This window comes from Lithobates pipiens, unplaced genomic scaffold (genome assembly GCF_037356315.1).
Source record: "Lithobates pipiens isolate NorthernLeopardFrog02 unplaced genomic scaffold, aLitPip1_a1.2 Scaffold_3, whole genome shotgun sequence".
Taxonomy (NCBI): domain Eukaryota; kingdom Metazoa; phylum Chordata; class Amphibia; order Anura; family Ranidae; genus Lithobates; species Lithobates pipiens.
This window is the reverse complement of record NW_027507790.1, coordinates 183277386-183289406: the sequence shown is the minus strand read 5'-3', so window position 1 is coordinate 183289406 and position 12021 is coordinate 183277386.

The window sequence follows — 12021 nt, the reverse complement described above, 5'->3', positions numbered from 1 at the left end:
GCTAACTACTTAGCCACTGTGCTGTCTTTAAGTCTGGTACACACAGCAGTACTAACAATCCGATGTTAATACATTGATCTCCCCCACTGAGCTCTTGTGTCCTGACAGGGGGACGGCTCCCTGCTAGAACACTGATGGGGAGCTGGTCGGCTGCTGGTTTTCCAGCATGCACGTCCAACAGAAGCCAGCCTGGCTGCCCTACACACAGGCTGAATGTCAGATGTTTTTTTTTTTTTTTTTTATTGAACTGGCCAATGTACATTTGGCCCAAGTGTACCAGGCTTTAGTGTTGAGTTTACTTTGTTGTGCTGGTGGCCTAATTATTAAAGTATAATTAAAGGCAAAGCCTTTTCATTTTAGTTGTAAATATTAGGGAAGACTTTTTTTCTTTATCGCACATCATAGGACACAGAGCCTTTAAGTATTTACTTAGTGGGTTATAGCTACCTTCAGGTGTTGACACTGGCACACCCAATACAGGAAGTTGACTCCCCTATATAACCCCTCCTTCCAGGAGTACCTCAGTTTTTTCACCAGTGTCTAAAGATGTTAGCACAAGTGAAGATATGCTCCGCGGAGCTCCAAGAGGGATCCATGCTAGATTTAAAAAGCCTCCGCAACCGGATCCATCCTGCCACTGCGGCTCCAGGATGGTACCCAGGCCTCACATAGAAGAACAAGATTTTGCCTGTAATGCTCTTCTTTGAGGGCTGGACCCTAGGAACCAGGACTCTTTTTGGTCTTGCAACATTACCTAAAGCTGTCCTGAAGGGTGCTATACATGGTCCAAAGGAGTGTAACCCCTATTAAAAGGGCCCCAGTCTTGGAAGGTTTAACCACGATGCCCGCCGTGATGGGGAAGTTTGGATCTGTCTGTTTACAGCAGTATCCTGCAGCGAGGAAAAGGTAAGGGGAGCGCATAGGAACTGCAAAGTCCACCTATGATTTTTCTTTCAATTATATTGTAAAATGCCTTAACTCCTCTAGAGGGATTAATAGTGTATAGACCATGTTTAAATCTGTGCTAATACAGCGTGCGTCTCAGCAGCTGGAGGGGGGGGGATCTCCTCTCCCCCTAAATGGTGAAACTGAGTGGATAGGGATACATGTTATGTTTAAACAAGCATAAATCTGAAAAGCTGATAAAACGGCTTTCCCCTCCCCCGCTGCCCACCTCCCCTCTGAGACAGGGGTGGATCCAGAGTCTAGTCTCGGGAGGGGCACTGCCAGAAAATAAGGTGTTGCTTACGGAACTGAATTGTAATGTATAATACCGTGTAATACAGTGTACAGAGGTAAGTAGTATGTAAGGTAGTGTACAGAGGTCAGTAGTAGGAAGGGTGGTGTAAAGAGGTCAGTAGTAAGTAGGGCAGTGTGCAGGGAACAGTAGGGCCCACGCTGGGGAGGGGGGGTCGGGAGGGAATACACTGGGGATAGGGGGGTCGGGTGGAATACACTGGGGGGAGATCGGAAGGGCATAGACTGGGAGGGGGATTAGGAGGGCATACACTGGGGGGGAAATCGGGAGGGCATGCACTGAGTGGGGGGGGGGGAATTCAGGAGGGCATACACTGATACACTGGGGGGAATTCAGGAGGGCATACACTGATACACTGGGAGGGGAGGATTCAGGAGGGCATACACTATTACACTGGGGAGGGGGATTCAGGAGGACATACACTGGGGGGGACTCAGGAGGGCATACACTGATACACTGGGGGGGATTCAGGAGGGCATACATTGATACACGGGTGGGGGGATTCAGGAGGGCATACACTGATACACTGGGGGGGGGGGGGCAGATTCAGGAGGGCATACACTGGGGATAGTCATAATCTTTTAAGGAGTTCAGTTTTTCACTTGTCATTAAAATAGATGAAGATCTAATTTTTCATCTAACAGCACCTCTATGCTAAGCTGCAGTAACTCAGCATAGAGGTGGCTGTAAATAAATCCACAATGTAGTGCTGGCAGCAAGCAAAGCTCACCTCCAGGAACATTCACATGGATCTCTCTGCTCAGCAGCTGCTGCACACATCTCCCTCTTCATGACGATCTTGGAGAAAAGGCACACCCCCATCCCACCCACTCAAGCAGCAGCCTGCAAGGGAGAGACTGAAAAACTGCAGGGGGAGGTACAGGGGGCTGAGAGTGCAGTCCTGAGGTTTCTGAACAGCGATTCATTCTTAGAATGGCTGCTAGTTGTCCAGCCCATCCACTGGGGCGCGCTCAGCCTCAGTCTTTAATGGTTTCTCGGGGGGTGCAATTGCCCGGTTGCCCCCCCCCCCGATCCGCCCCTGCTCTGAGCTAAAGCACAGGAAAGGGCGGGGCGCATAGACAATCTGGCTCTCACCTGAAAAAGCGTAAAGCCGATACTCTGGGAAGCAGTGTCTATCAGAGCAGCTGAAGCGAGGCTGCCACAGGACACAGAAGCGCTGATGCATGCGAGGGGTTTACATAGGCATTTGCTGTACAGGAAAAAAGCTTATTGTTTAGCATTAGATCATTCTATGCTACCACTGGTTTTCCTACTATTGTTCAAAATAGAACAGTTCTTTGAGTACCTTTTTGCTTTTTGTGCTTTGCACTATGGCTTCAAGGCTTACTACTATGGCACCAAAGTAGAAAAGATGTAGCTGGATAGCCGCACTCCAGATTATTCAACTTTATTTCAAAAATGTAATTAAAATCATAGCATCTAGGCTGGCAAACAGACTAACTGCACAGCCGCTGACATGTTTCACACCGAACACGGTGCTTAGTCACTATGACTAAGCACCGTGTTCGGTATGAAACATGTCAGCGGCTGTGCAGTTAGTCTGTTTGCCAGCCTAGATGCTATGATTTTAATTACATTTTTGAAATAAAGTTGAATAATCTGGAGTGCGGCTATCCAGCTACATCTTTTCTACTTCAGTTCCTGTTGCAAACAGAACCAGCACCCTGTGGGATTGTGGAGACAGCTGTTTTGGGAGAAGTCATTACCTTAGAGCGGTAATTCTTTGTACTATGGCACCAAAACCACCCCCAGGCGCTGGGAACTCCAGACATGCCTCCACATTGACATCCTCTCTGGAGATACTGGACATGGCAAGCCAGGATGAGTCATTGGGAGCAATTGGTGGGGCAACTGCTTCTCACACTTCAGCCCCTGCATATGTGACTGAAGATGCATTTTCCTCTGCCCTGCAGGGCTTAGAAGGAAGCTTAGCGGCTTTTATCGCATCCTCCATTAAAGGGGATAAGAAGCGTGCTAGATCCCTCTCTCCCACTCCAAACCCCTTCCTAGGGGAACAGTGGGGACAGGATGAGGTATTATCCTCAAACGATCGGGAAAAACAAATCGATTACTCCTCTGCAGAGGAAACAGTTGAAGTTTCAGCTTCACAATCTGAGGTACAATTCCTTACGGACATGTATTGATCCACTTTCATGCTACCCCTAACAGAGTCAGCTGAAAGTCTGGTTTCTTCTTTGGGTTCCTTGAAACCTTCACAACCAGTGCATATGTTTCCAGTCCACACATTACTAGAGAAGCATATTTATACCGAATGGGATCATCCGGATAAGCATTTTCTCCCTCCAAAGAGATTCTCAGTTCTCTATCCTATAGAGGAAAATGTCACCAAAAAATGTAAAGTTCCAGCAGTAGAAGCTGTGATTTACCAAAAAGCATTGTTTTGCCATAGATGTTATAAAATATTCTATTCACCAGGCATCTCGCCTTGCACTTGTGCTAGTACACATGCATAGGAACCTTTGGCTAAAGGGTTGGTCTGCTGAAGCACTCTGCAAATCCTACTGTCTAGTTTCCCATTTCATGGGGAGCGACTATTTGGCAATGATTTGGATAAATACATCCAGACAATTTCCAGTGGAAAAAGTACTCTCTTGGCAGGCAAAAGAAAGTAGAAATGTCCTTCATTTAAACAGACTTTCTGTCCTGCGCCAAGTGCATCCGCCTCTAGGCAGTGGCGATGGCTTCCACCGTCAGATTCCAGAGGAACATCGCAGGGTCAGGCCCAGGCTCAAAGGAAGACCTGGTGCCGCAAGACTACAAAGCAGAACACTAAGACCAGAGGCGTAACTAGAAACCTCAGGGCCCCGGTGCAAGAAATCAGGAAGGCCCCCCCCGAAAAGCATGATTTTGATACTATATTTTTTTCCACTGTACAACAAAGTAAAACATTTCTGTGCAGCCTGTGTCACCAGTGCAGTGGTGGTACTGGAGGGGGGGATGGTGGTACTGGAGGGGGATGGTGGTCCTGGAGAGGGGTGGCGGTGGTACTGGAGGGGGATGGTGGTCCTGGAGAGGGGTGGCGGTGGTACTGGAGGGGGATGGTGGTTCTGGAGAGGGGTGGCGGTGGTACTGGAGGGGGATGGTGGTCCTGGAGAGGGGTGGTGGTGTTACTGGAGGGGGGTGGTACTAGAGGGGGGGGGGCGGTGGTACTGGAGGTGGGTGGTGGTAATGGAGGGGGGTGGTGGTGGTGCTGGAGGTGGGTGGCGGTGGTACTGGAGGTGGGAGGTGGGTGGTGGCGGTGGTACTGGAGGGGGATGGCAGTCCTGGAGAGGGGTGGCGGTGGTGGTACTGGACATCGGGGTTGCCAGAGGGCCCCCTTGTTTCAGGGTCCCCAGAGAGCCCCCCTTATTTCAGGGTCCCCAGAGAGCCCCCCCTTATTTCAGGGTCCCCAGAGAGCCCCCCCCTTATTTCAGGGTCCCCAGAGAGCCCCCCCTTACATTAGGGTCCCCAGAGAGCCCCCCTTACTTTAGGGTCCCTAGACAGTCACCCCCCCTTCCAGAGGTTTCCCTGTACCTTGCTGGACTCCGCTGTGCACCTTGGCCCTGAGCAGATCTCTGTACCCCCCAACCCACCTGGGGGGAGGCAGTGATCAGCAGCTCTGATGTTCATGGGCGGCGGGATCTTCCTGAGTCTATACACACACTGGAGAGGGGTCAGCACGGCTGTGAGTGGAGAGCGTGTCTCTCATGTAACAGCAGCACAGAGACACCGGGATTGACGTTTTATTTCTCCCTCGTCCTCTCTCGCACAGGACACAAAACACACAGCTGATCTGCTCCCCCTTCGCCCCCCCTCCCCTCTCCTGTGTTCCCCGCGGGCATTCAGGTGTGAAGCTAACAAGCTCACATTTCCCACGGAGAACACAGGAGAGGAGGGGAGGGGGGCCGAAGGGGGAGCAGATCAGCTGTGTGTTTTGTGTCCTGCGAGAGAGGACGAGGGGGAAATAAAACGTCAATCCCGGTGTCTCTGTGCTGCTGTTACATGAGACACTCTCTCCACTCACAGCCCTGTGGATAGCAACCCCGCTGGGGCCCCCCACAATGATGGAATTCCAGGTCCCAGTCGCAACTGCGACTGTTGCGACCCTGGTAATTCCGCCACTAAGACCTTTTCATGAAGAGGCGTCTCCCCTCACCAAGGTGGGGGGAAGACGTCTGCATTTTGCAGAAGTCTGGCAGAGGGAAACTCAGGACAGATGGGCTCTCTCCACAGTGACTCTAGGATACAAACTAGAGTTTTGGGAGTTTCCACCATCTCGCTTTCTGAGATCAAATGTTCCCAAGGATCCAGGGAAAAGACCATCCCTGTTTCAAGCATTAGACCGATTATTGACTCAAGGGGTAATCATACAGATCCCCACAGAAGAACAAGGTTTAAGTTTCTATTCAAACCTGTTTACGGTACCAAAACCAAATGGAGATGTCAAGCCCATTCTGGATCTAAAAAATCTAAATCGGTTGCTAAAAATTCGCTCATTTCAAATGGAGTCGATTAGGTCAATGGTCTGCATCCTACAAGGTGGAGAACTTCTGGCGTCCATCGACATCAGGGACGCATATCTGCATGTCCCTATATTTCCCGCTCACAAAAGGTTTCTGCGATTCGAAGTGGAAAAACTGCACATTCAGTTCGCAGGCCTTACCTTTCGGGCTAGCCACAGCACCACGGGTATTCACAAAAATACTGGCCCCACCTCTAGCCAGGTTGAGGGCACAGGGCATAACAGTATTGGTGTACCTAGACGATCTATTTTTAATAGACCAATCAGTGACTCGCTTAAGGCAAAGCGTATGCATTACAACTAGTTACCTGGAAATTCTCAGTTGGATCCTCAACCTAGAGAAGTCTTCCTTGAAACCAGTAAGAAGGCTGGATTACTTATGCCTGATCATAGATACAGCCCAGAAAAGGGTGTTCTTGCCTCCAGCAAAGATCAACTCCATACAAGAGTTGGTTCTGATGGTCAGGTCAAAAGCAAATCCTTCAATTCGCCTTTGCATGAGGTTAAGAAAGATGGTAGCTTCATTCGAAGCAGACCCCCTGTGCCCAGTTCCATTCAAGACTGTTGCAAAACAGAATCCTCTCTGCTTGGAACAAGACGATCCAAGCTTTGGACTTGCCAATGCAGCTGTCCCCAAGAGTGTCTCAAAGCCACAGTTGGTGGTTACGAAGCCAGAATTTGCTGAAGGGGAAATCCTTCAGACCAATAATCTGGAAAGTAGTAACGACAGATGCCAGCCTCTCAGGCTGGGGAGCCGTACTAGAGGAGATGACTTTCCAGGGACAGTGGTCAAAACTCAAAAGAGCCCAGCCCATCAACATCCTAGAGATTCGGGCAGTGTATCTGGATTTAAAAACCTGGACCTCCAGGTTAAAGAATTGTCCAGTCCGGATTCATTCTGACAATGCCATGGCTGTGGCCTATATTAATCACCAAGGGAGCACCAAGAATCTCTCAGCTCAGAGAGAGGTGACCCATATCCTAACTTGGGTTTTCATTCCGGGAGCAGAAAATTGGCAGGCGGACTATCTAAATCACCAGCAGTTATTCCCAGGGGAATGGTCTCTTCACCCCGAAATGTTTCGGGCTTTTTGCTAAAGATTAGGGACTCCGGACATAGATCTTCTAGCATCCAGATTCAACATGAAGTTAGTTAACTTTGTGTCCCGAACAAGGGATCCACTCGCATACGGAACAGATGCGCTGGTAACCCCACAGGATCAGTTTTCACTGATCTACGCTTTTCCCCTGATTCAGCTGCTGCCTTGACTTCTTTGCAGGATCAAGCTGGAAAGAAAGTCGGTAATTCTGGTAGCACCAGCATGGCCCAGAAGGTCATGGTAAGCAGAGATTGTAAAGATGGCAGTGGAGGGTCCTTGGCCTCTCCCACTAAGGCCAGACCTGCTATCGCAGGGGCCGATATTCCATCCTACTCTACGAACACTAAATTTAAGGGCTTGGCTATTGAAACCCACATTCTGAAGAAGCATGGGATTTCCAGGTCTGTTATCTCAACTTTAACCACTTGACCACTGGGCACTTAAACACCCTTAATAACCAGACCAATTTTCAGCTTTCGGTGCTCTCAGATTTTGAATGACAATTACTCAGTCATGCAACACTGGACCTATATGAAATTTTTGTCCTTTTTTTTTCACACAAATGGAGCTTTCTTTTGGTGGTATTTAATCACCGCTCGGTTTTTTATTTTTTGTGCTATAAAAGAAAAAATACAGAAAATTCTGTAAAAAAAATGAATTTTTCTTTGTTTCTGTTATAAAATTTAGCATTAGTAATTTTTTCTTGATAAATTTTGGCCAAAATTTATACTACTACATATCTTTGGTAAAAATAAGTACAAATTGGTGGATATTATTTGGTCTTTGTGAAAGTTATAGAGTCCACAAGCTATGGTGCCAATATCTGGCGGCCTATTTCAATTCTTGAGACCCTAACATGCCAGAAAAGTACAAATACCCCCCAAATGACCCCTTTTTGGAAAGAAAACATTCCAAGGTATTTAGTAAGAGGCATGATGAATTTTTTGAAGTTGTCATTTTTTCCCACAATTCTTTGCAAAATGAAGATTTTTTTTTACTTTTTTTTTTTTTTTAACAAAATTGTCATATTATCAGTTTATTTCTCACACACAGCATATGCATACCACAAATTACACCCCAAAACACATTCTGCTATTACTCCCGAGTACGGCGATACATGTGTGAGACTTTTACAGAGTGTGTCCACATACAGAGGCCCAACATGCAGGGAGCGCCATCAGGTGTTCTGGAGCACCCAGGACAATTCTGACATTTCTCTCCTACATGTAAAAATCATCATTTATTTGCTAGAAAATTACATAGAACCCCAAAACATTATATACGTTTTTTTAGCAAACACCCTGGAGAATACAATGGTGGTCATTGCAACTTTTTATCTCGCACGGTATTTGCGCAGCAATTTTTCGATTTGTGCTTAAAAAAAAAAAAAAACACAGTAAAGTTAGCCCAATTTTTGCATAATGTGAAAGATGAAGTTACGCTGAGTAAATAGATACCTAACGTCACTCTTCAAAATTGCACACGCTCGTGGAATGGCGCCAAACGTCGCTACTTAAAAATCCCCATAGGCGACGATTTAATATTTTTTTACTGGTTATATGTTTTGAGTTACAGAGGAGGTCTAGGGCTAGAATTATTGCTCTCGCTCTAACGTTCGCAGCGATACCTCACATGTGTGGTTTGAACACCGTTTTCATATGTGGGCGGGACTTGCGTATGCGTTTGCTTCTGCATGCAAGCACATGGGGATAGGGGCGCTTTAAAATAAAAAAAATTTATTGTTCATTTTACTTTATTTATTTTAGTTTGACATTTTTTTCCCCAAAAATAAATTTTTTGATCACTTTTATTCCTATTACAAGGAATGTAAACATCCCTTGTAATAGGAATATGGCATGACAGGTCCTCTTTACAGTGAGATATGGGGTCAATAAGACCCCGCATCTCACCTCTAAGCTGGGAAGTCTGAAAAAAAAAAAAGATTTTGGCTTTGATCGTATTGGCGAATCGGTAGAAGCACCGGAGGGCGGCGGGAGGGGGGGATGTCTATGGCTGGGTATTGCAGGGTATCACCGACTATGGCTGGGTATCTCCGAGTATGGCTGAGTTTCTCAGAGTATGGCGTTGCAGGGTATTGCGTTGCAGAGTATTGTAGGGTATTGGCGGGTGTTGCAGAGCATTGCAGAGTGTTGCAGGGTATTGGTGGGTGTTACAGAGCATTGCAGAGTGTTGCAGGGTATTGGTGAGTGTTGCAGAGTGTTGCAGGGTATTGGCGGGTGTTACAGAGCATTGCAGAGTGTTGCAGGGTATTGGCGGGTGTTGCAGAGCATTGCAGAGTGTTGCAGGGTATTGACGGGTGTTGCAGAGCATTGCAGAGTGTTGCAGGGTATTGGCGGGTGTTACAGAGCATTGCAGAGTGTTGCAGGGTATTGGCGGGTGTTGCAGAGCATTGCAGAGTGTTGCAGGGTATTGGCGGGTGTTGCAGAGCATTGCAGAGTGTTGCAGGGTATTGGCGGGTGTTACAGAGCATTGCAGAGTGTTGCAGGGTATTGGCGAGTGTTGAAGAGTGTTGCAGGGTATTGGCGAGTGTTGAAGAGTGTTGCAGGGTATTGGCGAGTGTTGAAGAGCGTTGCAGGGTATTGGCGGGTGTTGCAGAGCATTGCAGGGTATTGGCGGGTGTTGCAGAGCATTGCAGAGTGTTGCAGGGTATTGGCGGGTGTTACAGAGCATTGCAGAGTGTTGCAGGGTATTGGCGAGTGTTGAAGAGTGTTGCAGGGTATTGGCGAGTGTTGAAGAGTGTTGCAGGGTATTGGCGAGTGTTGAAGAGCGTTGCAGGGTATTGGCGGGTGTTGCAGAGCATTGCAGGGTATTGGCGGGTGTTGCAGAGCATTGCAGAGTGTTGCAGGGTATTGGTGGGTGTTGCAGAGCATTGCAGAGTGTTGCAGGGTATTGGCGGGTGTTGCAGAGCATTGCAGGGTATTGGCGGGTGTTGCAGAGCATTGCAGGGTATTGGCGGGTGTTGCAGAGCATTGCAGGGTATTGGCGGGTGTTGCAGAGCATTGTAGAGTGTTGCAGGGTATTGGTGTTGCAGAGCATTGCAGAGTGTTGCAGGGTATTGCAGAGTGTTGCAGGGTATTGCAGAGTAATGGCAGGGAATTGAGGGGTTAAATTTCAGTGAGCAGCGATGTGGGCACTGCCCACAGCGCTGCTGACAACGATCTCTTCCCCCTCTGCTGTACCGATCGGTACAGAGAGGGGGATGGAGGAACAGGCGTCATAACATAACATGACGCCGGTTTGTTTACAAGTGATCACTCCGTCATTTGACGGAGCAATCACGTGGTAAACGGCCGCGATGAGCGCCTGTTTACCGTGATCCGTGATGCGGACCCGGCGGTCATGGATGCTCTCGTGTGCGCGCCCGAGAGCAGAATTCTGGGAGGCCGTTAATTAATGGCCTCTCAGAGTTAAACAACCCCTGAAGCCGTTAATCGGCAATGGGCGGTTGTTAAGTGGTTAATCACATGCCTTGCTACAATTGGGCATAGAGATGAAGTTGGCCCTATGTACTATTAAGGGCCAAGTCTCAGCCTTATCGGTTTTATTTCAAAGACCGTTTGCTACGCATTCTTTAGTCCAGGGTTTTATGCAAGGGGTGATGCGGATTAATCCGCCAGTTAAATCACCTTTAACCCCTTGGGACTTGAATTTAGTTTTGTCAGTGTTACAAAAACTGCCATTTGAACCATTACAGCATGTTCCCTTAGTCCTTCTGACATTTCCAAAACGACTTTCAGGACAGCCACCCGAGAGATCATGACTCCTCCTCCCAAAAGGAAACACCTCCTCTATCAGTGCTTTAAAGGAAAGCCTCTACGCAGCCTCCTCAGTTTTTTTGTGTGTTTCCTCTAACTAGAGGAACACCTCTGGTGGGAGCTATGATCTCTCAAGCTGGTCCTGGAAGAGGGCTGGTTCTCACCTCTCTGTTTTACTTGGGGCTGGTCCTCCCATCTGCCTCCTTGTTGGACAGTGTCATGGGCTCTCTCCCCCTTCAGTGCTCGGGGAGAGCCAGTACGTCCATTGGTCCTGTTCCCCTGTTTTTTCTTCTACAGAGCAGGCGGCCGCAGTGTTTGGTTTTCCCGCCTGCAGTGCGTGCTGCATCGCTGGACTAGGTGGCCGGCATTGTTCTGGTGACAAGGAGAGCCTTTGGCCACATCCTTCAGGAAAGGGGTGGGATTTTTGGCCACTGGAACGTAGTGGGAGAGAGGAGGACCACCTGGCGCCTTATTTCCGATTCCGGGTCAGCGCAGCTGCGTTTTTGAATCCCGGGACCAGCGGTGAAACAGCTACCAGGCTTCTGCCGAGCTAAGGATAGAGAGCGATGCAGACAAGGGAGCAAGCCAAGGCGCCAGCAAGGTGAAGGTAGGAGCTGTGTCTCTTAATTATCAGGATCCTTTGCTCAAGTGGGGGAGTGATCACCCTCCCCCCCGTTTCCCCGCACCTCCTCCCCCCATTTCCAGGGGTTTTGGTTACCTGTAAGGCTCTTGGTGTTACCTCTGAGGCTAAAGGGGTGTTGACTTGCTGGGCACTGGTAATTGTGTGTTTGTCCCTAGATGCACCTAGGTGTCACCTGCATTGTTTTGCAGAGTTTTTTAAATAGCGTGGTTTGTTTTATCTTGTCTTTTTTTTCTGTGTGTCCAGGCCAAAAGTGCTGCCCAACCAGTTAAGAAGAGGTGCCCTGTTTGCAAGCAAAAACTAAGTGAAACATGGATCAAAATGCTCTGTACGTCTTGTATTTCAAGCTTGGTTTGAGAAGAATCCCCATCTATTTGTGGCGATTTGCTAACGACCATTAAGGATGAACTCAAGGCCACATTTCAGGCATTCAGATCCAATTTGACAGAAGGTCCAGGAACGTCAGGAGAGCCTAGAACCCCGCAGCCATCCTTGGAGCTCCAGGGGTGTTCTCAGGCAGGGGGGGGGGGGGGGGGGGGAGGGATCTCAGGAGTCTGTCTCTTTGTCCTTAGATGAATCTGATTTGGAGGAAGAGGAACATGATTCGGAAGCCGCCTCTAAGTATAAGTTATCCTTAGAAGAAGTGGGAGGACTCCTTAAGGTGATCTAAGCGACCTTAGGAATTGAGGAAGAAAAGAAAGAAC